The sequence below is a fragment of the Amblyomma mixtum genome, chromosome 10 (assembly GCF_055824585.1).
Source record: "Amblyomma mixtum isolate Tamu chromosome 10, ASM5582458v1, whole genome shotgun sequence".
NCBI classification, from domain to species: Eukaryota; Metazoa; Arthropoda; class Arachnida; order Ixodida; family Ixodidae; genus Amblyomma; species Amblyomma mixtum.
In genome coordinates, this window is record NC_143021.1 from 155,882,046 (window position 1) to 155,908,187 (window position 26,142).

Here is a 26,142-nt window from a genome sequence, read left to right on the forward strand (position 1 = left end):
TCAGTAATGGCCTGAATTATCATGGGTTTTCGTGCCAAACCCCTTGTCTCAATCCCCAATTCCTCACACAACAGCAACAGGTCCGACTTCTGCATTTTCTGTAGGTCCATGATAGTTCTGAGTCTGAGCTATTTCCAAAACAACTATGCGAAAATACCAAACCTCTAGGATTTAAGCACAGGTGTCTACCAGTTCTAAATTTTAACCCTCTTTTAGACCCTGGTCCACATCAAAGGAAAAGCCAAGCACTCACCCACACACGTGATCATGACCAAGACAGCTGCACTCTCGCTGGCCGACCGTTGTTGTCGCTTGTGGCTTTAGATTCCCATCGCTGATCCACAGTTGTTGGGTCTTCGTATCTCACCAGTCTCTTCGGGGGCGTGGGTTCGTATCCCACCGCTGCCACCAGTTGTTGAGACGCAAGGTAGCAGATCCCACCGCTGCCACCAGTTGTTGCGGCTCGAGGTAGCGTGGCCAGTTGGTGTTGCACCAAGGGGGCTCGTCCGGGATGAGGGAATGGTCTGAACTTCAGAATGGTTGGAGATTACAAAAACAAGCAGATTTAATGGCAAGAAACTGAGACACTTATTTACAAAAATTTACAAAGGAATCAAACGTTAAGAGTTCATAGCGTCGAGCGTCTGGATGAGCCTGATACCCAAGGCTCAGAGCCACTGGATGAACCTATTACCGAAGGTCCAGAGCGTTCGTGCCCACTTTGGTCGCAGGTTATATAGCCCAAGACTCCGCCCCTGCACCAGGCGACATTCCATCGCGACACAAAAGATCGGCACCAGCACCGCCATCGAAGACCTGTTGAGCCTCCTCACTAGGCGGTAACTCATCGTGGCACAAAAGATCGGCACCACACGTCACTGCCAACTAAGACACCTGCTTAGAGCCCGCACGTGGGAACTGGCGAGTCCGCATTCCTAAGTCCGCAGTCCGCATTCCTATAGCATTGTGTCGTGTTGACGTCACAGCCGCAGCTGCGCAGGCTTCCTCTGATTCGTTCCGGGTTTTTTTTTTTTTCAAGACCAGGGACACCCTTTCTTCTCCTGTCGTCGGTTGCTTCTCGAAGGGGAGGTCGTTTTCGCCGAGCCGAGTGTGGGAAGAGCCTCGTCGGCCACTTCCCAGAAAGTCACCCTTTTTCGTGAGGTCATCATGGGGTCAAGTTGAAGTCAAACGACCCGTCAAAATTGCCGCTACGTTGAATCTCCCTCTGTTTCATCTCGGGTCTGAAGATGGGTCGTAACAGCCCACAAAGAGAAAACACGTTTCGCGCGACTACGTTGCGATCCCGCGGCGGAATCGAAACCGCGTAGGCGCGTTGCCACAGAGGGCGAGAATACCTCGTGAGCAACGGTGATAAGCAAGCTAAGAGCAGCGCCAATAAAGATAGAAATCAACTTCGGCAGCCCCTGCAAGATAGTGCTGACAAAAAGAAAACTCAAATTTCGTGCGATTCCGTTGCGATCACGCGGCGAAACCAAAACTACAAAAGGGGTGTTGCCGCAGTCTGTGCCGCCGCCACGGTGTAGCCGCCGCACTAAAGCTAGACATAAGTTCTGCTTATCTTCGTAAGAAGGCAGCACAAAATTCAAACACTTCTTGTAAGTCCTAAGAGGTGGCAGCACCCCCCAGTGAGCACGCATTGTTCTTTTGGCGCAAAATTTCAAACGGAAGATCGAAACCGTACCCGTACGGCACAGACCTTGCGGGACAGAAAACCGCCGCCGTACATATACGGCCAAAACCTTCAAAGGGTTAACTTCTATGTGGAAATAAACCCATCTCATCACTGTACAATATTTTCCCTGCAAAGATGCGAGACAGCTTAGGGGACCAACGCATATTTTATTCATCTGAGTTCTTGAGAAGCAGGATGACGGAACTAGCTTCATCCAGTGAAGCGGAAAGTTGGGCAAGTTGGATAACGTTCATGATGAAGTTCATCCATTGAGTCTTTCCATTCACCTGGTCTCCCACAGCTAGGACTGCAGGTGTGCTTGCCTAAGTCCCCTTTCCCATTCAGGTGCTTGCGCAGCAGCTTTTGTTGTTACAGAACCATCTTCTAGCAGTTTCCTGTTCCTGGAAAAAAAAACGGAAACGAGAAGTGCACGTTCCAAGGTACTATTGTGAGACATTCCAGCGGCTAGAAAGACGAAGGCGAAGGTAGACAGACAGGACGTCCTCTCTGTCTGCCTTCGTCCACGTCTTTTTAGCCGTTGGAATGTCTGACAATACTCAGAAGTGCCGACCTTAGCATACAACGATACGCTACCCGCCTGGCAGCAGAAGCTGCGCGACTATATCGTTGCTAGTCTTCCAGCTGCGACGCTGCCCCTCCCCGGACGCCTGCGTGCGGACCCCGAGGGCCACGGGTCTTCTTCTGGCGGAAATAAAGTTTCTTCACTCACTCTCACAATAGTACTAGCAACCAACTAGCCTAACTTTCTACGCTTAATGACATACGTTCTAAGGTAGAAGCCGCAAAGTTGAGCCAAAATTCCGGGAAACAGGAAGATGTCACAGGAAATCTGGTCATCACCCGCGTGTTCAGAACTGCAAACTGGACGTTTTCATAAATACAGAATTGAAAAAAACCACAAGGGGATTGGTGTCTTTGCAATAAGAGGAATTTTCGATTAAATTCGGGGAAACAAAATTGGCTGTAGCTTAGCTGAAGTTAAGCCTGGATATCTCGAAGCGAAAAGCTGCGGCAAGGCGGAGGAGGAGCCGCCCATGTAGTGAATACGGTGCTGTCTTGAAGGTTGCTTTAGAGACATGTACTGTGGCGTGCATTCCTTTCGGGTGTACACCAAGATATGAGAGACAGGCATTTTCTTTCCTTAAAACCAATTTTCATTTCATTTCATTTTCCTTAAGGCCCTTACGGTGCGGTTCAAGGTATCTACCGAGATATGAGAGAGGCAGGCGTCGTTTCCTTTCCTTAAAACCAATTTTCTTTTCATTTTCCTTCCCTTACGGCGCGGTTCGGGTGTCCACCGTGACGTCACGCAGTTCGCGCATGCGCACCTGTGGCTTTTTCTGATGACGGGGCCCACGCTAGCCTCGGTGTTGACTACCCTAGTGAAGCTTTTCGCTTAAAAAGGCATTTGGAAGGCAAATGTCATAAAATTAACGCACTCATGTTATTGTAAGTCCCACTTCTATTTAAAACAAGCCCAAATGAATTGTGTATACAAACTTCAAACGGACATGTTCCAACATCATGCGGGTTATCTTGACTGGAAATATGCATCGGGAAAGATCGGTGGGGCGTACGGTTATCTTGACCGGAAATATGCATCGGGAAAGATCGATGTTGTGTACGGTTAAGGGAAATGGCCCTTAACTTTTCGTCAATGGTCGTCACAAGGCCCAAAAAATAGCCGCTTGCATACAAACTCAAAGCCTTTACCACACTCCAGGCAGGAGTATGATAACAACGTTGGAGATATAGCTAAGGGGCGGCATCAGATAAAGATGAAAGCTGATGCCTTGTGAGTAAAACATAGACAAGATTGCAACGAAATGCCGGAAACTAACACAACAAAAGGGGACGCACAGCATTTGCCTGAGAAAAACATCCTCGCATCGAAAAGTGCAATGTAGGACAGATGCACTGAATTATCAGGATAGACATGCAGCGCGGCGCGCCGCTTACTTTCGCCATGCGCGATTACTTGAACATCTTGAAGGCGCGCTACCACACACTCCTGCGTCAGTCATCGCGAACAGCAAGTAGGGCGCTCGTACAGGGCCGACCGGTTTCCGATCCGACCGTATTACGCCAAGTACGGGCAGGTAGCCTTGTCGAGGAGCGACAGGCCCGCGTGGAGGAGGTAGTTTTGCCGGACGGTACCAGGAGCAGCAGCGCGGCTGACATCTCTGACGCATTTACGCGTCACTTTTCGCAGCTGTTTGCTTCCGAGGCCGAAAGGCGGGACGACGCCTCTTTCACGGACTCCCTCCGTAGTTTCTGCGCTACGATATATACCGCAGGTCCCGAGCGATCTCGGCGCGCAGCTGAGCGCTCCCGTAGGCGCGGAAGAGCTCTTCGCCACCGTTAAGGGCATGAACGCCGCCTCAGCTCCAGGCCCTGACGGCATCCCCATCAGCTTTTATACATACATACAGGGATTTTATTGCAAGATATATATACACAGTACATAGCGTGTGCCCGCAGAAGCGCAAGCGCTTGTGGGCGGGTCACGGCAGTCACAACAGCATGCGGTGAATACAAAACGTTGAAAGTGCACACTTTAAAATCCATAAAGAAAAAGAAGAAGAAGAAAGAAAAAAAAAGCAATAACACAAAGTCGAAATATTACATATAGTTCAGTCAACAAATTTAGCGATTGAGAATTATGTAAAGCAAAGAAAATCTGCAGTTAATAAATGGAACACAAATTTAAAAACAAGATAGAAATTACAAAGCAAATCAGTATTTCCTTTCTTTGAAACTTTCAAACCACGCTTGCAGTCCAGATTTCACAGCCGTCAACGAATCACAACCAAACATCTGAGCAGGTAGTTTATTAAAATGGTAGGGTATATAGAACTGTCGTGTCCTTTTACCATAATGTGTGTAAACCCTGGGAACTTTATAACTGGTTATATGCCTAAGTGACTCTGGTTTTTTATCTGTCTGTTTAAACTGCTAGGTTTTACACCGTCCTGGAGGATCACCTCCTCCGGATGGTGAACGCCTTCGTCAGGGACGGCGAGAGGCCGGAGTCTTTTCGAGAGAGCCGCGTAGTGCTCATCCTGAAGCCCGGCGGGTGTCGATCTCACCCGCAGGCGTGGCGCCCGATCACTCTCCTAAACGCAGACTACAAGATCGTGGCGTCACTGCTGGCTAGAAGGTTGATGGTTTGGTTTGGTTGGTTTGGTTTATGGGGTTTAACGTCCCGAAGCAACTTAGGCTATGAGAGACGCCGTAGTGAAGGGCTCCGGAAATTTCGACCACCTGGGGTTCTTTAACGTGCACTGAAATCGCACAGTACACGGGTCTCTAGAATTTCTCCTCCAAAGAAATTCTAGCCGCCGCGGCCGGGATCGAACCCGCGTCTTTTGGGTCAGCAGCCGCGCACCATAACCGCTGAGCCACCGCGGCGGCGGCTAAAAGGTTGAGTAAGGTTTTATCGGTGCTCGTAAGCCCTTCGCAGACCTGCAGCGTTCCCGGACGCTCGGTGTTCTCGTCTCTCGCACTAACGCGTGACTTGTTCACGTTCACCTCGAGAACAGGAATTCCGGGTTGTTTCGTCTCTCTCGATCAGGCTAAAGCCTTCGATCGGGTCGAGCACCGATACCTTTTTGGAGTTCTCGGGGCTTTCGGCTTTCCTCCGGAGTTCGTAGAGCGGTTGGAGCGGCTGTACTCCGATCTTACAGCTTGCTTGCTCTTCAACGAAGCGTTGACCGCACGTTTCGGGATAGAGCGCGGTATTCGCCAGGGTTGTCCCCTGTCACCTATGCTCTTCGTGTTATGTTTAGACCCGCTCTTGCGTGTAAATAAAGTTTTCCCTTCCCTTCCCCTTCTTGCGTCGCGTAGCAGAGTCTCCGTCGATTCGCGGTTTCCCTTTGCCTGGCCAGGGCCAGGTGAAGGTGTCAGCATACGTTGACGACGTGTCCTTGTTTCTGAGGGACGCGGACAGCTTCGTAGCGTTTGTACGGCTCTTTTCCAGTTACAGCGAGCTGTCCGGCGCCCTCCTCAACAGGGGCAAGAGCAAGGTTCTGCGTTTCGGGGCCTTCGCGTCGGACCTGCTGGGCGAGTTGGAGTGGGTCCCGGCTTGTAAGGCGCTAGGAGTCATGTTCCTCTCCTCGGGGGAGGTAGCCCGCGACTCGTGGACCGAGTCGAAAGCGACCGCTGAGCGACGCCTGAGTCGCTGTCGGAACGCGCGTTTATCATCAGGTCATCGGTGTGCGCGCCGCTCTATTATATACCTCGCGTCGCTTGTCCGCCGCGCACCTTTACGCCCCGCTTGGCCACTCTCTGTGGCAGTTTTTTCTGGGTGGGAAAAACGGAGACCGTCGCTCGCGCGCTTCTCCGTCTTCCCACGCGCATGGGCGGGTTCAGCCTGCCCAACCTGCGCACAATGTGCAGCGTGCTTGCTGTTCGAGGCGTCCGCAACCTGGTCAACGCCACCGACTACCCGGGAAGAGGGCTCCTCGCCTACCTTCTCGGGACTTCGCGGCGCCTCTTTTTTGGTGAACTCGTAGGTCCTTCAGCCGAACAGCAGCCGGCGTTCTTCCGGTATGTCTGTCGGACGGCAGAGACTCTCACCGCCACCCTGCCCGAGGTCGACGTCTCTCAGACGCAGGCCTCCCGCGTTTGCGAGCTCCTTGCCATCCAGGAGGCTACACCTGAACAGCTAGAGCTGAGCAGGCGGGTACGGTGGCGAGTCCTCCCAACGGGGGTCCGGATCGCCGCGTGGGGCATCGCTCCTTCTTCTCGGTGTCCCCAGTGCGGTACGACAGAGACCTTCGAACACGCGCTTTTTGAGTGCGTCGTAGCGCGCAATTTTTGGCGGCTGATGTCACGCATGTTTTTTGTTAGCCTCGACTCGCACACCAGGCCGCGCGACGCATTTGTGCGGCTCTTGCTGCGCGTCGGGGCCTTTGTTTTGTGGCGCCAGAGAGGCGTCGCTTCCTTGCAGGGCCTTCCTCAACGCGCCATGTTCCCCATGCTGCAGAGGGTTCGGGCGCGCTTGTTTCAACAGGCGTGTTTAGATCATGTGACCCACCCAGAAGTCGAGTTCCTGCGGCGGTGGAGCACCCGCTTCATCGCCGCCAGCGGGGGCCGCGTGACGGTGCGGCTCCTGCCGTATTGAGTGTGTGGTGCGCGGTGTCGGTGCGTGTTCATCGTATTTAGTGAGCGTGCATCTCCCCGCGATGCCTGGACATTATGGACCCTTTGAACATTCTGTGCTGTGAATGATTTTGTGTGAACGGCGACAGCAGTCGCCGTCGTGTACTTGTTTCATAGCTTGTTTGTACCGAGCGACAGTAGTCGCTGCCTTGTTGTTTTTGTCTTTGTGAGGGACTATGGTGCCTTTGTATGAATAATGAGTCCAATAAACTTCTCTTCAAGGACATGGGAAAAGTCATGTTTAAGAAAATTCTTGTTAGCTGTTTTAGTTCACATCCCCGCATATCCGATGCCGAAGAATAATACTAGCCAGCGTGTACTTTGGGCCGAGTGAAACTTCCCGTTAGCTAAATGTATGAAAGAAAGGCGGGAAGATACAGACATGAATTTTCAGCTCTCGATTTGCATATCCACTGTCCGTTGGTTTCCAGATCAGAGCAATGTGAGGTTTCCCAGTTTTCTTTTGTGACTTCAATTGGATACTACATAAAGTTCTTATGCTGGCAGCATGATGTGCCTCGGAAGTTAGCTAGATGCCCCGAGCAAGTAATAAAAATTAATTTAATTTCATATTTGCATTGAAAGGGCGCAGTAGTATTCGGCTCCACGTGTCGAAAATAATTGGGGGCTGTGCGAAAAAATATTGTCGTGGTAATTTTTAGCGATTGATTTTTTATTGATTTTTATTGATTGTTTTATTTTTTGATTGATTGAATTTTAGCGATTGATTTTTAGCTCTTAGCGATTGATCGGTGTGTGATAGCTATGACGAGTTAATGAAATTATTGTAATTAACTGATTAATTAAACGATTGAAAGAAATGGTGAAAGGGGAATAAAAGCTGTAGAAATGCTCGGAATGTAACGCAATCCTTGATTGTGGTAATTAACAAAATTTAGAGTCTGCATTAGATCACTGAATTCATCGGAACAAATGAAAAAACGAAAAACGCGTTCCTAATTACACCACCACCATTTGCAACACGCTGTCGCGTTCCACTCATAAAGGCGAAGCTTAAGCGTCCTACAATTTTTAATATGCAGTATGTCAATAACAGTTCAAAAGACGCAGTTTTCCATGTCGAAGCCATCAATCGGGCACTGGTACACATCATGGACAGCGGAAGGCTTCGCATTAATTTCAGCTGCCTGCGGTGATCTAACGCGTCCGTCTGGGTGATCACTATACATGGCTGCGATCGAACTCGAGACTTCGTGCTCACCACTGGCATGAACACTACTGGACGTTGTATACTAGACTTCGAAGCCATCTTATGCCGGCCCGTTTGCGTCTTTCAACCCGAAGTAGAAGCACGAACCCTGCACGTGTACGTTGTCGTTAGGAGAGCACGCCTGGTTAGGTCTGGTGTTTGCCTACAGCCTTCTTAGCGAATATTAAGGCGGGGGTACCACGGCGGCCATCTTGGACAAGACGTTAGTTCAACCACCAGGGCGGCTCCACTTGTCCGTGGAAGCGAAAAAAAATTACCGACGATTACGTTACTTCCTAATGCGAAATTTGAGCGCAGCAAATTAGCTGTTTCACCTTTTCGATAGATTGAGGCAAAGAAATAGACTGATATATGTTCGACTTGGTACAGCAATGCTTGATTCTCAAAGACGAGATCTATACAAGTGCCTCGCGAGGTTGTCACAGCCGTGGGACGCGTTACGAGCGAGAGGAACGGGATGTTCACCCGCATAAGTGTTAGGAAATTGCTGTTTGTGTTTATGTCAACATTAAAGTCCCCCACTACTAACATCGGTGTGGATCGATGGACGGTTAATGCGAGTTGCAGGAAGTGCACGACGTCTTTCGTGAGTGCGGTAGGGGCGAAGTAGGCAGCTACTACCAGCAAGCCGTTGGGCAACTTTGCGGCGCACAGTTCGCCAACTTCATGTGACGTGCCAAACATTTCGACTGGTATTGCAGAGAGACCTGTGCGCAAGTAGATAGCGACTCCCGCCGCTCTGTTGTGGTCTCTGCGAGCACCACAGCAGTATAGGAAACCTATGATTTCGAGAGGCTCTTCGGGATCCATCCAGGTTTCAGCAAAGCAAAGTACAGAGGAATGGTGCAGAATGTGATCGTGGTGTACGTCCTTGGCATGTGCGGCAAGGGAGCGTACGTTAAGAATGTGGTTGTGAATGATGAATGAAGTGCTGCCAGCGAATGACGCGTCCATTGGCTGTCTGCGTGTGTTACTGATGTGTGGTTAACATGTTAAGCTTCGCCTGTAAGAGTGGAACGCGACAGCGTCTTGCAACGCTGCCAGGGAGTCCACAGAACGCCATCGCCAATTCGGCTGTACGCCTTGCTGGACGGTAAATTTATTTTTTGAGGAAAGGAAATGTATCTCTCTCGCATATCTGGGTGGACACCTGCACCTCGCCGTAAGGGAAAGGGGGAAGATGGGAGTGAACGAAGACGCCGTATTAGCTAGAGGCGCCTTTGTTCATTCCAAACCATTCAGCTGGCATTACGGAGTGGCTAGCGTGCTCGTATCGCACTCCGGAGACCCTGGTTCGATTCCCCAACTCGACCAATTTCGTTCTCGGTTTTATTGATTTATGCGGTCTAACTAGAAAGGTTAATTAGGCTATTTCATATTTATATTATTGTATTTCTATCCATCGTGTTCTGTCATTAACCTGTCAATTGTTGGAACTGTCTAGGATGTTCGACACAACGTATATGAAACGAGCAACGTCTTACTGAGTGGGGAAGGAGTGGGGAGGTGGTGGAGGGAACGCGGCTTCGTACTTATCTGTTTTTTTCAGCAGCGTCTCCTTCCGCGGACGCTGTTGTCGCTGCGGCGCGTGTCTTTCTTTTTTTTTTCTTCTGACCTCTTCATTCTCCTCTATATTAATTAGGCTAATTGATTAATTAAGCAATTAACTAAACTCAGTCCAACTTAGTTGCAGCATCACTATACGATCCCTTTGATTGGTTGCATGGTTACTAGCCAAAGTACAATTGGCCCCATTTGAAATTCGCGCACTGTGACGTCACGAGCATTTCGACCAATTGAAAAGCGTGACATTGGGGGCGGAGCTGGTTACGAGGCCGACGCCGACGCCGACGCCGACGACGACGCGAAACCCAGGAACGGACGCCAAAGAGCTGCGCTCTAAAAGCGCTCCTCCGAGACGGTCTGGTCCTCCTCTCTGCGTTACCTTGACCTCCTCTCCCTCGCATTTTGGCAGAAGGAGGCGGTTAGTCACGGAGGGGGATAAACACCCCGACGATAGGTCCGTTCGATTCACCTACACTGCCTACACCAGTTCTCTTCGTGCAGCACTTCGCCATTCGTTTCACGAGTGTAGCCTAGCGCCCTCTACACGATGCCGTTCTTTTCACACAAGTGTAGATGTCGTGCAGTCCTAATCCAGAAAAATTCTACACTCTCTCGACTGGCAGTGCCGATTGCGTGCAGCCAGTGCCACAGCAGACGACAGCGAGAGGCGTGCGCTACTTCGATCCCGAAAATGGCAGTTTCGAACGATGGCTGCGTGTTCGGCGTTGTCAACGGCGTTAATACTCTGTTAACGCCTATCGTTGGCGAAGACGGCCAACAACTGAGGTCAGAGAACGGATTTATGTACGCTACACCAGGTAAGGCTTCGCTCGGTCAACAAAAAGAGAAACACGTGCATGCGTTTCCTCATGCTCCGACGCCGCGCTTGCATGTACCTACTTGTTTGTTTTTTTGGCTTATTTTACTCATCTAATTTGTTCCTCGCTTTTTTTTCTCGTTCCCCGTAAATGAGCTTGGTACTAACCAAGTTCGTTGTTAGATAGCTTGGCATGTTTGCTATCCAACGTTTTTAAATACGTTGGCTTTATCCAGCCGTGTGTCCGTCGCCTCTTCTCCTTCGACCCAGATTTCAACTATCCCGCTTTATTTAGCGGTGGCTCACAAAACATCAATATTTATACTCTCGCACAGACGGCACAATCGTGTCGGCGGACCACCTGGCTGATCGCCGAACGTCCACACCGCCGCCGCCGCAGAGCAACGCGCCGCCCCGAAGCAGCTCTCCCGAGCCCGAACGATGGATAAGGAGCAAGACTCTTTTTCTCATCGAGCGTTATGCGCACATGAAAGCGCTCGTGGGAAAGAAGGGCGGCTTTCGGTAAGTTTTATTTCATTTCTACTGGTCCGAACGAGTGCGGAAAGCTTAACAGGTTTACATGCTACCACGCGGAAGTTACGTTTACAAACGTTTCTTTTCTTTTTTGAAGTGACAGTACCTGGTAAGGTAGTGTACTGTCAAAATTGCTGATTGGGCGAGTTGGTGGGACATGATTCGAAATGACCAGCGCGAAAACAGACGGAGACAAGAGCAGCGCCCGTCCTGTCGTCTGCGTTTCTTCAGTTGTCTCCGTCTGTTTTCGCGCTGGTCATTTCGAATAGTGTACTGTACTTGCGTCCAAGGTATATTAATTTCAGGACAGCTTCGTATGGTAACTGATACACTGCATGCTTTTTGTTACGTCTCGTTTCATGCAGCACGAAAAAAATGCTGTGGCAGTCCCTGGCGGACAGCATAAACGAAGAGTTTGGCTCCGACTTGAGCCCTCTCCAGGTTGAAAACAAATGGAAAACCCTGGAGAGGGCATACAAAAGGACGAAGGAAAAGAATTCTTCGTCCGGCCACTCGCGGGTGACGTTCGAGTTCGAAGAGTAAGTGCACATCACTGCTGTACTGGTCATTTACAAAAATATCAATTGTTATTTTGCACATTTCAGAGAAATGGCTCGTATTTTAGAGAAGGAGCATCATATAACACCTACCATTCTGCTAGCCCCTGGTAGAGTGATGGAGCCCAGAAATTGCAGGTGAGGTCACAGTAGTTGTACAGCTCACACCTTACGAAATAAGGCTCAAAATGTTTTCATGTTCTAGCACACCCCCGGTACCAAGCATTGGCGAGCAATCCGCTAGCCGTGATGAGCACCAAGCAGGCTCACCACACCCGGATTCGCCGAGCCCACCGCACGTGTCTGAGGAAGAAGGCCCACCACAGCGAGGGCAGTCTTTCCCGAGATCGGGAAAACGGATCAGAAGGAAAAACACTTCCATTGAACTACTGATCGAGCAACTTGCTGAAGCAAGGAAGGAGAGAGCCGAAAGGGCGCAAAAAAAAATAGCTCTTCTGGAACGCCTCGTTGCCGCCGTGGAGGGGCAGGGGCAGGCTCCGAAGAGCAGCGAATAAATTTTCATTTCTTTATCATAAATGGTTATTGCTTGCACTGTAGTCGCAAGAAACCGCACAGAGGCACACATCAGCACTGCGTTTGTGCTATAGCATTTCGCATGCTTTCGCAGTTGCCAGCACTGTCAAAGACGAGATCACCATCCTCGTCATTCTCGATGACATCTTGCTGGGGCAGGTGTTCTAGTTCTTCGAAAAAGTCCCTTTCTTCGTTGCACATGTTGTGCAGCACACATGCCGCCATTACGACTAGGCAGCATTGCTTAATGCTCGCGGCGTCCACAAGGTACAACCTTCTGAAACGTTGTTTGAGCAGTCCAAATGAATTTTCGATCGCGACCCTTTGTCGCGAGTGCACGTTATTAAAGTTCTTCTTCCACGAAGGAAAGCCTCGCCCATTGTCCCGGTACGGTGTCAAAAGCCAAGGTAGTAGCGGATATGCCGAGTCACCCAGCACGTACCCATTACTGCATTTCTGAGAACAGTCTTCAAAAAAAGGACTTGCCCGAAGTACCCTAGCGTCATGGGCCGACCCTGGAAATCCGATGAAAACATCAATAAACCTGTTGCGATCGTCGCACACGCCCTGCAGTACTATCGACGGCCACTTTTTGCGGTTGTAGTAGGATTGCGGCGACTCAGCGGGCTTGTTGATTTCGACGTGGCAGCCGTCCACGCAGCCGATAGCGTTGCGTGGTCCCTTGCCGCCGGTTTTCGCCAAGAAGGCAGCCTTGATGCGCTCCTGCTGACGCTGGTCAGGCCAGGCGATCACGGATGCACTAATACTGTTCATAAAGTTCAGCACTCTATCAACGCAAGCACTCACAGAAGACACTGACACATCAAATCGGTCAGCCAGCGAATACATGGCATTCTGGTGCCCGAGGTAGCCTAGAGCAATGAGACAAGTTTTTTCGGCACTCACTTGAGGACGACCTCCGGTAGGGTGGGGAAAAAACTGCGACGCTTCAAAAGAACTGACAACCGTTTCAAATGTGCCCCGAGACAGGCGAAACAAGCGCTTGAATTCAAAGTCATAATAGCGGCCTACGACTTCTTCGCAGTAACGAGGCATGCGGTTCCTCTTCAATCTTGCCAGCTTCGTCGTTGTCACTGCAATAAGTTCTTCAAAATCCTCTTCGTCACTGCTGTCAGAGTCTACAAGCTCCATAGCTGTTTGTATGATCGTTGGCAGCAGGTTGCGGTCCATTTTCTTTTCCTTGGAAGCTCAGAGAAAGGAGACGTGGTTGTAAGGAGACGTGACAACCACGCGCGCGCGTCGCAAACGAAGCAGAAGGCTTGCACGATTTCTGCACTTTAGCATTCGTTCCTATTTGGCGCTAGTGTCGCGCTACGTCTGCACGTCTGAACTGGCGCTGCATGAGTGTTGCACTTGCACGGCACTTGCTGTGCACTGCATGAACTAGTGTAGAGCGTGCACGGTGAATCGAACGGACCTAATGACGACCGCACTCGAACGTGTGTGGCACACTCGTACTGCTTCTTTCGCCCCTACGCACCCCTTGGTGGCCCTGCCATGGTGCCTGGCGATTCTTTTCTAGGAGGCACTATTTCCAATGCGGAAAGTCTCTATATCTTTGACATTTACAGAAATCATGTTTTGTTTCCATTTTTTCCAGAGTTGTACACGTTGTTTTATAGTTATTCTTTTCTCACGACCCTGAACAATATTTTGATGACCAGCAGCGGCAGCCATGGCAACCAATATTACAAAATAAAGCTTCGTAGGTTCCACTGGCATCCATAACAAAGGGCCACAAGACATCTATGGGCTATGGCCTTCGTAAAACAATATGGATGATGTCGAAATGGATGCAGTGGACTAGTAGATGACCTCTTGGTTTCAAAGGGCGGTTGCCATGTGTGTTGTCAAAGCCTTTTCTGCCGTCAAAGGCGCGTGACGCTACGCAGCTGCGGGTGTCGCGTGAGACTTGTGTGCTGTTGATTCCCGTTCGCCATGCAAATGTTTATTTCGCAATTCCAGGAAAAACACCTGCAGTGAAACATCAACCCGAGATTTCGAATCATGGCGAGTGTTTTTATTGTTTACTCACACACTGCCAGTGTATGTAGAATTCTAAGAGAAAGCTGATATGGTAACAGTAAATAAGAGAAAATGGGCAGAATAAGGCATATCAAAATGGTACAAACATATTGCGTTCAAGTCGTTGGGTCAGTAGCTGCGGAGAGGAAAAGAAAGCAATATCACAGTGTGTTAGCCCCCTTCATCTCCCACCCGTTCCCGATAACAGCTAGGGAGAGGTAAACTCTTTTGTGTTTCAGTCTGTGACGTTGAGATGCGTTGCAAGTAATGCTGAATTTTTTTTTTCCGCCCGCGCATCCATGCATGATAACAAAGATCCCGAAAGCGCTTGCGGCCGCCGCCGGCAACATTCTTTTCGCTCACTTTTTATTGTCAAATAAACCACTACCACCACCAAGGTTCGAAAAACGAGAAGGAAACACTGGCTGTGAAACTTCGACTGGAGACTGCGGAACATAGCTGGCAAGAGCTAATAAGTACTCATTACAATCGCGTCGAGTTTCTCCCTACTGTGGCCTTAGCATAGTATTTCCATCCATTCATTGGAACTGCATTTTGTTGCCACACGAGGCAACGTTCCTGCTTTTCTGATATCGTGTGATCGGCACGAAATTGTGATAGTTCCAACAGTTCTGATTCCCTGCTGTCTTGTGAACACGGATATGAGCGTACGGCAGCATCTGTCTAGAAAATAAGCGATCGAATGTGAATATTGCACTAGCCCCCCCCCCCCCCCCCCCCATCTTTTTGTACTGGCACTGTTTCTGTAGTAAATTTGTATAGTAAAAGGCTCATTTTTTCTCCATTCCGGGGAATGCGGGAAGTCAGAGCTATACGCACCGTGGTAGTCCTCTAGCTGATGTCCGCAAAATCAGTAGACTTTTGCTTTCACGTCACTTTTCAACTGAAATCGCTTCTGCTGCTAGGTTTCGTTATGTTTGCTCTAGCATAAGAAAACATTTTGTGCTCACGCTGAGGTCTGGGGCGAATCGATCCTTGCACAATTAGTGAATTTCGGCGATAGGTAGCGGAAATTCGCAGATCTGGCCTCCCAGTGGTCTGCATTGTCCAGGAGCCGATTCGAAATATTTGGCGGCGTTTCAGGACAGCGCTTCTCAACCGATGAGCCATAGCGCGAGGCAGGGATGCAAGATCGTGTCTTCGCCCTAGGATAATCATCTCTGGCCGCCTCCTCTCTAGCTACTCACAGCGTTCCCTGTGCTACTTCTAACATGGAGCGCCCGATAGCTCTCTCGCTGAAAAAAAAAAAAATCTTTTAGAATAGCTGTGGAAACTGCGCAACGGAACCGGTTGTCAGAGCGTCAGCCAACACAGGGTATTCATCCCGTAAATACATGAGCCCGACAGAAGTCGAGTTGAGTCCGCATTTTGAGGGAATGTGAAAAAAAAAATCGAGGAAGAGAGTAGAGCAGTCTCGGTTTTCCTTCTCAAAAGTTTCTCTTTTGAATACTCAGCTCGACCTGCACTGTGATCGCATTTCTTTTGATCGTGATAGTACGTTCAAAAAAGCGCTTGAGTAAGAGGCATCAAGGGTCCAATTGCAGTCCAACTGCAAATTTTGCAGTAACACTTATTTCGTCTGTCGTGTTAAAAAAAAAGCCCCAAAGAACCTCGCGCGCTGTCTTATTCGCAACTCCTGCCAAGAACCATGATACTGTCAAGCGCCGGCTCACATTTCCACTCTGCGCAGTGAAGAGGTAAATTAGATCCTGTTCCCTTTTCTAGCGATTTTGAGTGCTCCCATGCTGCGAATTTCATATACCACACCAACTGCACAATCCGCAAAGCATTCACCATGCCTCTTTTCGCACTGGTGCTTTTTTCTTCGCCCATTACGTGTGCACCAACCGCTGAGCTGTCTCGTGGCCGAGAAAACAACAGGCACGCCATACCTGGCCGCAATATTTTTCATGGTGTGTAAAAGCAAGGCTTTTCCCTAGTTGTCTAAGCAGGGATAAGATTCCTTATAAAGTGCTACCATGCGTCAAGGTGCGGTTAGCTCGTCAACATATCTAAATATTCGCAGGACAGACCCGTCGTCAGCAGAATGTGCTAAGGCACGCTCAATGGAAGATAAAAATATATTGCATAGCACCGGTGCAACACCAGATCCTACGCAAATGCTATTTTTCTGAACAAACATGTCTGTTCCAAAAGAAACAACAGTGGAGCTAAGCACAACAAGAATCTTTCCAGACTAATACCTGCTAAAATTTGAAAGGATGTAGCCCCATTGAAATCAGTACACTCGCGTAGTCTCGAATGCCTTCGCGGAGCTCCGTTAACTTGAATGTATGTCAGCCGAATGCCGTTGAATAGTTCGTGCAGCTGCACAAGGCGACATTCGACTCGAATGACACTCGGTTGGAAGGTATTTGAAACGCCCGTGTAGCAGAGATATTGCTAATCTCAGCTCGTGATGCTTTCTTAGATAACAGCATGCGATCAGACGCGAAAGCAATTACATCTGCTATGAAATATTTTCCAAGTATTTGCGAAAACAAACTAATTTTCACAATGTGCTGCAGCACCGATCGTCACTATCATGATTTCCAAATAGCACCTTTTTTTGCCATGTGACAACGCAATGAAAGTGCCATTCGTTCATGGGGAGTGCACTTCGTGAAAGTATCACTAAAGTTGCCCGTGTGACATGGGTATAAATCCCCCCACGCACGCGCACAAACACGTTCAAACACGGAAAATGGTACGGTTTCAAAAATCATCATACACGGTAAACCATTTTTGAAAAGTCATTAAATTGCATTTGAGAACTATCAAAATGTAGCAATTACTACTCAAACACGATGCCACTTCATTTTCAGAAATTATTACTTTTTATCGTCCCGTATATACAAGTACGCTGGGCGAAGTTCCTGCGGTAAACTCAGATTTCTGGATATCCTGCAGCGCACACAGACCCCCCACTCCGGCGGCGCAACATGTAGGCTCTCAGCCCTCATTTCTCTTCACTGCTGCCGAAGAAAAAAAAAATCGACTACACGTCTTTCCGGGTGGACGGTCGCTTTTAGATAATGGGACTCTGTCAGCTAGGGGGATGGGGGAAATTAACAATAACGCCCGTGCACACTGCTTTGTTTTCTTTCTCCACATGGATTCAACAAACGCACTCGCGCAAGGCTCGCAAGGTCTCGCGTATTTGTGTGCGTGTAGCTATTTTCGTCTTGTTATATGCCCCCAGCTGTATCCATGAGCAGGCATACCGGGGAGGCTAATAGCGCAGAGAAAAAAAAAAGCTGCTGTGTTGGTACTATCATGTCAGCAGTTCGGATACTCGAACCTGTACTAACGGCTTACTGTATTGCATTATGCCAAGTTTTCGATTCGCGTACCTTCCTAGCGGCCGCCAGGCGGAGCAAGTTTTATGTTAGTGGTTCAACAGCGACACCAGACACTCAGAGAAAAATACGACGTAGAAGGAGGCTCCTTCTGTGTGTCTCATCTTTCTCTGTCAGTGTCTGGCAGGGCTGTTGAACCACTATAGATAAAGTCCACTCAACCCCTATGAATCAACTCCAAGTAGCCCAATCTGCCGTTCTTCAGAAACGCGTTTGCAGAGTTGCCTGAACGCCCTTGAATATTTTCTGCGAAAATGCATTTATAATTGTGGGTGCAGGTGGTCTCCAGAGCAGTAACGGGCAGTGCTGGCTTCAATAGCCAAAAATGAAAGGGGTGAGTCATCTGTGGACACGCCTTCCCCGGTGCACTTTACAAGGCTACGCTGACGAACCTGACCGCGTCTTGTCGCTTGAGTCTGGTGACTGTCAGTACCACGCATGTAACTGCGAGCGCCTAAAGGCTACTGGCAGCACATTCCCCCCACCCCCCGCCGTTGTTGACCGAGCAAGCGTCGTTCCTGGAAAGAAACGCGCAACGCACCGCTTCACCACGACGGTGAGAGCAAGGGTTGGGCGCCGCGCTAAAGATTTTTGTTACAAACCCCACTGCGCCCAGGGTGGGTGCGCCCTGACAACTTCTACCTACTCCCCGCAGCAGAGGCACACAGGTCTGTCTCCTCTTTCTAGCCTGCCCTTGGCTGCAGAAGAAGCTTGGATTGGAACGGCCGCATTTCAATCGCCTTCGCAAAACATCAGCTTCGCAGAACTGTGAAACCCCTCCCTATTGTAAGCAGCGTGACGTCAAAAAGTTGCGGCCCGGTGGGCAAAATTGACAACTTTTGGTTCTGAGCCTGTGTTGTTGGTCCCGAGGGCTCCTTCCCCGCCTTTCTACCCCGATTCGAGACGCCTCGCCGCCCTCACAGGATAGAAGAGGGAAAACGCTTGCGCTGAATGACTCAGGCCGGGTGGCAGGAGCGCGCTCCAGGCGCCAGTGAATCCGGCCGGTGCCTATAATTGTCCAAATAGGTCTGCTGAGTAGCTGCTATGGTTGTGGGCTAGGTCTTGAAGGAAGCCAGTTTTCTTTGCACATGTTGGCCTGCCTGCAAATCTGTATGCGCAGTCGCGTTTTTTTTTCTTTTTCAGGTGCGAAAAATGTACAGCCTAAGATGTGTATCCCAGAAAATAGTGAAAACATTTTTTTTTCTGCCAACTTGAAGGAGCGAAAATTGCTAATTGATCACGTGCACTCAGTGGAGCAGATTTTCAATGAAAACGCTGTTACCTCAATGGGGAAGTGTGCGTCCTAAGTGAATCAACTTGAAATTCGAGGCCGATACAACGGGGTTTTGTTACGTTTTGTGCTAATAATAATAAACACAATCTTTATGTGAGCATAAAATAAAGTGCCTCTAAACAGATATGCGAAGCTGAAGAGATTACCGCGCATGCGAGCACACTTTATTTGCAGAGCCATCGCTATATGTGCTAATTCATGTGCAAACAAACATTTTGACTTAGAAGTTACATTCAGCCAGAGCAATGCCTACTCCCGTAATATCTTAGAATTTCATGAAATATTGAGGAAAATAGATGTCTGTGTAAATTATGGCAGATTTTTTTCACGTTTCATGATCATGCACACAAAAGCAAGCGCTGTGGCAAATGCTACTTCAAGGCCGGAATGCGAAGACAATGCAAAGCATGAGGAACCGCCCTGAGCAAGAGGCTGAAGCGTTCGTCAGATCTGGTGAAATGTAGAGTTCCGGCCCCTTCCAATTAGGTTTTTTCCTAACCACGCTAATGAAACTCTGGTCGTAAATATTTATCAGGTAGACAAGCACCATTTTGAAAATACTTATGGTCTTTCTTCTAATTTGTGAATACGGACCGACACTAACGTCATTTTATGTCAAAAACCAGGTCAAAAAACAATTTGCGATGTAAAACCTGCTTCCCACATAACCTTGCTGAATTATCCTGAAGTCCTTGATGGTGTTGGTGAGAGGGCTTCGAAATCTGCTGAAAAATAGCTCTTAGACGAAATGTTTTCACCAATGTCATCCACAGACCACGCAGCCAAATGACTTCATACCGGTTTCCAAAAAATTTCACCGGAAGCTCTCGGCCCCTCGTGTTCACGGAACTATCCTGAGTAGTAGTAGTTAGTGGCTTTTATTGTAAATGAAGAGGAAGGTAAAAGGATTCTTGCCAGCCCCGGCATCTGCTATCATGTCTAGAAGCACCAGAGCTGGGGCTGGGGGAAGGAAATGGAAAGCGAGATGACAGTGAGCGGGAAAACAAAGGGTAGAGAGAGGGGGGAAGAGGAGGGAATACCTTCCCACCTGCTTGTATTTCCATTACGCGAGGCGATGCAGAAAGTTTCAGCAGCCTCGCGTTGCCGGCGACCTGACACGTGAGGCGCGCACTAAGGGAGAGGGCGAACGCGCTCTCTCTCTCATACACACACATACACACACACTATGCTCCGCAAGCTCCCCCTCTCACTCGCATGCAACAAGCTGCCCCGCACGCCCGCAGCACAATTTTCTCCATTCTTGACCGGAGCGGAATTCCAGCCATGACTAACAATGAGGGACACCACCCCTTTTGAGCACCCGCGAGCAGGTTGACTCGTGCACATAGAGGAAGTGCCAGCGGTGCGAGCAGCAAGCGCACCATAGCAGACTACCATATTTATGCAACTCACCTACTCCTATCTAGACACTACACGCGCATTCGTGCAGGGACATTCGCACCAAATGTAGCTGTACTATTGCGGAGCAGCTCTTCCGGAAACCGCGCCATTTACGAGAGCTTGTTTTCAATCATGATACCGTGTAGCCGAGACTGACAACTAATTTCATTTCTAACGATTTCGGTATCCGTGGTTTGCACACCGCTGAGGAAAGGTACTGGTATTTCATGCAGTGCAAACAATGGCAAGAGATGCTGGCATTGTTTGTGCTGCATTGTGCGCATGCATATCACCAGCTACGCTCCCATATACCTTTCAAGAATGTTATCCGTGCATTCTTTTTTTCTTGCAGTGTGTGATTGACATATAATTTAGGGGGCATGCTTTGCATTCACTACAATGCTAGTGAAATCACACTGTCCACACATGCACTTTTCCACTGGTAGAGGCAGAAGCGGAAGGCTTCATTCGCTTCCATTGATGTGCATTTTCAAAAGACAAACGCATGTTCCTTATAAAAACAGGACCATTTTATTGCAACATCTGCTAAGCACGTTGCGATGCCTTGCACAACTCCCCCGCACATCATGGTGGCTGCCTGCAAGCAAACAAGCCCATTCCAATGTCATATGCGAGTCTATTTCCAGGAAGTGACAGGAAATGTCAGTGCTCAAAACGGGTATTAGCTTGTTCTTTACTGCTCAACCATTGCAGTTACTTTCCATTGACTTAGAGTTTCAGGAACACACAAAGACATATGCTTACCTCTCATCATACAAAAATGTGAGGGCAGTAGCGGAAAAGGAAAGAAAATATGTGCATACATACGTCCTTACATACAAAAGTCCTTACATACGTCTAAGTCATTTGCTACCACTGTAACAGTGAGAGCAGATAATATGTTAGGATAAAAGCCTGCTGAGCACGATAGAAACATATTCTGCTTACGCCATACAGGGTGATGCAAAGCTGCTGGAACAATGAAACACTGCTTGTTTTTCTTGATAACATGGTTGGCATGGTTCTCACTGTGTCAAAAGAAGTACACTGGATAGTGCACAGTTTTCATCTGCGGCACTTGAACATCCATCACTTTCATCACAAGTTTTGCTCTCTGGCCCCTTTTTCAACACTCGGGTGCTTAAGATATTAGATAGCAATTGCCGCGGCCGGCAGCACTCTTTTGCTTCACTTTTTTATTTATTTATTTTTTTAAATAAACCACTACCACCGCTTCTTCGACATCCCTAAATTGTACTTCACAATTTATTCTTGCAGCGAAGTAGGAGAATGAGAATTTACTTGCAGTGAATACGAAACAGAAGCATGCACTGACTAGCGCATTTCTCTAGCCACAGTTATGAAGTGAATTTCACGAGCACAACTATATTTCTTAGAAAGCACCGGCCTCCTAGCACGAAACTAGAAGATAATCAGCATCATAGGCACGTGCTAGGTGCATGAATGAAGAAAATTGAACCTCCTCAGCAAAAAATTTCAGGTGCTAAGAACTAGTTTATCACCGGTGCTAAAGTACCTGCAGTAGCTACGGCTCACAGTGCGCTTGTACGATTTTTCATCACGCTTTGCCCCTCCCTCATCATAATCTACACATAAGCTGCCAAATGCCACTCGCATAGAAAGGTGCCCATCCCCCCACAACGCAAACTGCCGCTTCCACGCACTGCGAGCTCCTAACGAGCTCAGGAGGAATGCAAAACGCAAACGCGAAATGTTTTGCGCAATGCAGAATCAGCAGGTGATTTTATCGCCCTGTATAACCTGTAGTATATTTTTTAGACATGCCAACAGTTTATAGACTTACCTCAGAGCGGAGTGAAGAAAAAAATTCCATCTGCCACATCTGGGATCCAACCCGCGACGTGCGCATGCTCCGGACGAGAGTCGTCATATACATAAAATATCCCTCAATGCCCTCTGTGACTTTTAAAACTCATCGCTTATTTCTAAACACAAGCCCCTCAACTCTCCAAGTTAGAGCCACTTCTACAGGCCCCCAGCTAAGGAACAAATTATTATGCAGCAGATTTCTGCTCTCGCCTTACGAAATGTCACAGTGCCATGACAGTGGTAATCTTGCACACGCGTTCATGAAAAACCGCACTCGATAACACACACTACGAGGTAGCTCACGCACGCGACACAGGTACAGTTGGGGCTTCAATGCACATACTAATAACAAAATTGTGGTCCGAATGGCTCACCTGCGTTTGGCCCTGACATCAGCCATGCGCGTACGAAGCTTTGTCATCGTGGACCTTTTGCGCTGAAGGTATTTCCGCCGATTCCCCATTTGACACTTTTACACAAAAATAAACTGGCAAGATAAAGTGATAAAGAACGGCGCTGCACACAAATACAAAAGCACAGTAAAAAAAACACCAACAAGCAAAACAGCACGATACGCCGATGACAGCCTGCTGAGCAGCCGAAGAAACGACCGAAAGGCAGGAGAGGTTTCAGCGAAGTCAGTCGTCTGTCTCGTAAGTCTTGCTTCAAAATGTTTGACAGCGCCACTGTCGTTGACCGGCGGAACTCCATTGTTGAGTCAAAACGCCCGCGAGATTCAAACGCAGCAGCCCCGTCGACCAACAAAGGGGCGAGTGCGAGCTAACATGAGTCGTTTATCATACCAAAATTTACATCACTGGTAGTATTAAGACCAGCGACTTCAGTTCCTGTAAAAAAAGCCTGGAATATAACAGTGATCTTTCGCGCTGGATGTATTTGGCGGAGGTTACGGCGCACCAAAAAATGGCGCAATTGAATGGCGCAGTACTACCGTTCTGTTTGTCATAGCGAAATTCCGCCTTCAGAGGATCTGCAATATTTCCTAAATATTTCGTGTGCCGAATTTGTTCCCTATACGACGTTTACTTGCTTCTAAAACTCAGATCAAAAAAGCGCCGTTTCAAGGTTACGACCAACTTTGAACAATGAAAACTATAAAATTATGACATGTAGCTCAATGAAATTTTCAAGAATTAACAACATGGGCCCTATCTACAATCCTGGTAAATATGTTTGTGATTTATGAATTGGACTAGGAGTTATTAATGCGTCATTCTTTTAAATTTCACACTTATTTATGGCACCAGTTCTAAATAACTACCCAATATAACTCAATAACTTGCCTGTGAGGTTCTCGAGTCACACTTCATCGAAAAGCTGCAGAAGCAGTTTTCTTTTCGGAGCAGTAGTTTTCGTAAACAGCACATCAAACGCAGGCAAGTCGAGCAAAAATATCGTTTTATGCCCCTCGCTCTTTTGCTCACTGCTATTATACTAACGCGAATAGATTTTAGCGACACATACCATCGCAAAGAAGATACAATTATCTTTACAATGCGATCAATATCATTTTTCTAGCGCAAACGGATGAGCCACACCGCTCACACAAACATGACAAAAAACGGCTGCTGACCGCCGCTAGCGTGGTACCGCCGCCAGGCAAGCTGCTGCTTGACAGCTGCATGAGGGAATCGGGCGCCACTACCAGCCGCTTGCCACGTGTACGGGACTCAAAAACTGTTCACGAAGACAATGAAGCAAATATATAAAGTGTTTAATTACGACAAATTTCACCGCTATTTGTCTTGTGGAAACCACGAAAAAGATTCAAAAAACAGAATATCGCATTGCGTTTTCCGCGTCGCAGCGAAAATTTCCAACTTTTCGAACCCCGCCGCTCATCGCTGCGGCGACTCAGAACAGGTTTTTGAGTCGTGGCAGCAGGATTCTCTAGCGTTTTGGCTTGCATGTGAAACCTGCATTACAAAGCCTGCTGCAGCCACGTGGACGCGCATCGTGTCTGCGTTTCAGGAACGCCACCAGGTGCTTACAAAAACTTCTCTCTTTGTCCACCGCAACTACATTGCACCGAGTTCCGACAACACGACGAAAAAGGCATGGCCCAACAATCACAGCACCCAAGACATGCTTGCCAGCTAAGGGTAGTCAAAAAGTTCCAGGAAACCAGGAAGCTGGGATCACAGTTGACAGCATTCCTCCAGGATGAAGAATAAGATTCCAGGGGCGCCATATCCTTCCTCTCCCCCTCTACCTATTATCCTCCCTATCAGCACGCCTGCAGTGGTGGTGGTGACAACTCGCCAGTCACAGGCCCGTGCTAATTTCCTTTCCTTTTCTGTCATCCTCTCACTGCTGCTACCTCCGTGTTTGCCGCGCGTTAACAAAGGGAAAGTGAAGGAGGATGTCTGCTGCTGGGTAACATTTCAAGCACCCCTGAATTCCTGGGACCGAGTCGGTCCCAAAACGTTGGGTTGAAAATGGCCGCCGGATAGGCCTACTGCAACTTTTTCCTGGCTTCCTTCTAGACGGTTCGGCATTGTGGCCACTTCCTAATTTTTAAGGAAACTTCTAGATGCAGTTTTCCTTCCGATCGCGATAACTTAAATAAGATTGACAGACTCAGTTTTCACTTCCTCCTCTGCCCAGAAATGGCTAGCTGATGCATAACTTCAAAGGTTCGGAACAGAGGAAAGAGAAAGCGCGTGTCCGCGTTTTGTTTGCTCCATTTCTCACCTTTCAAATAAACGTGATTGTATTTAAGGGCATCGGATTTTGCATAGGAGGTACGTTTCACTTCCTGCTTTGTCGCCTGATGCTTTTAGCTTATTGTGTTGGAGTTTAAAGAGCACATTGCAATGGCAGATGCGTCGGCAATTTCGTAACCACAACGTCGCATACTTTTTGGCTCTTAACTGTCTCGTCTTGATGCATCGCTGGCTATTTTCCGGCTGACAGTTTTCTATACTTTCACTATGCCCCGCCATCGGGCAATACTGGTTCGTATGAGCATTGCTCAACCTTCGTTTCCTCATAACTAATGCTGGCAAAATAATCCCATCACACCGTTGTAATGGTGTTTTCTCATAAATGATGACAGGGGGCTTTGGCGACCCGACGTAGGGCTAAATATTAGCTGCATAAAAATTCTAGCCTTCTCCAATTGCCGGATATTTGCGCGATCCTGGTAAAACTGCTTCTCTTTTAGATGCTGCTCTCGGCCAAGTCAAAACTGCAAAAGCCGCGATCTTCGATAATATGCAGCCAGTTGTTTTACCTGGATTCACAGCTTTGGCTGTGAATTGGAAGTATAATGCCGCCGTGTTTTTGTCAGCTGGAAACTTACTTATTTCTGTGCGTCTCGATGAGATATGTGGTTTAAAATCTCGCAAAGGAGGAAATTTCGAAGGCATACTGATGTTCCCTTTCCTAACCAAGGTGAAAAAGTACTCTGGAACGAAGCACACTCAAACACCGAAAGTAGCATGAAAGTTCACATCAGAGACAGGAGGGGCACCAAAGCTGCAGTGGCTGTTTTGCGTATGTAACCCAAGGACTGTGATTTCATGGGGAGAGCTGCTGTGTCAATTATATATTAAAAAGAAAGCAAATCTAGTTCTGAAAATAGTTCTTAATAGCTGAAAAAGTTTTTACCTGCGCAGCTTGCGTCAGAAAAAGGGAGTGTGAGAAACTTGTCAGCCAGTTTCTTTCTTACCTCCCAGCTGAAAATTTTCCTACGCTTTAGCCTATTTATGAAAGCAGTGCCGTCGTGAGAATTTCGTTAATTCGAGCAGTATTAATAATTGCCTTCGAAACGAAGTTTGGCTTTGACTGGAAATGCACGAGTATTTCTGGGAGGGCCTTGAAGATGCACCTAATTACTTGTGTTGTTGGCTTAGGAAACGTCGTTCTTGGACGAACACGTGCAGCAAAAATAACAGACGAGGAGGCTTGGCTTGAGTGTACTCGCGCATGCGCAGGACAATACTAGGAAAAAGTTACATTGTTTACGCTCTTTGGGTTGAATTATTTTTAATATGTTGTGAACCCGCGCGAAAGTCGGAGGTCGTGGGTT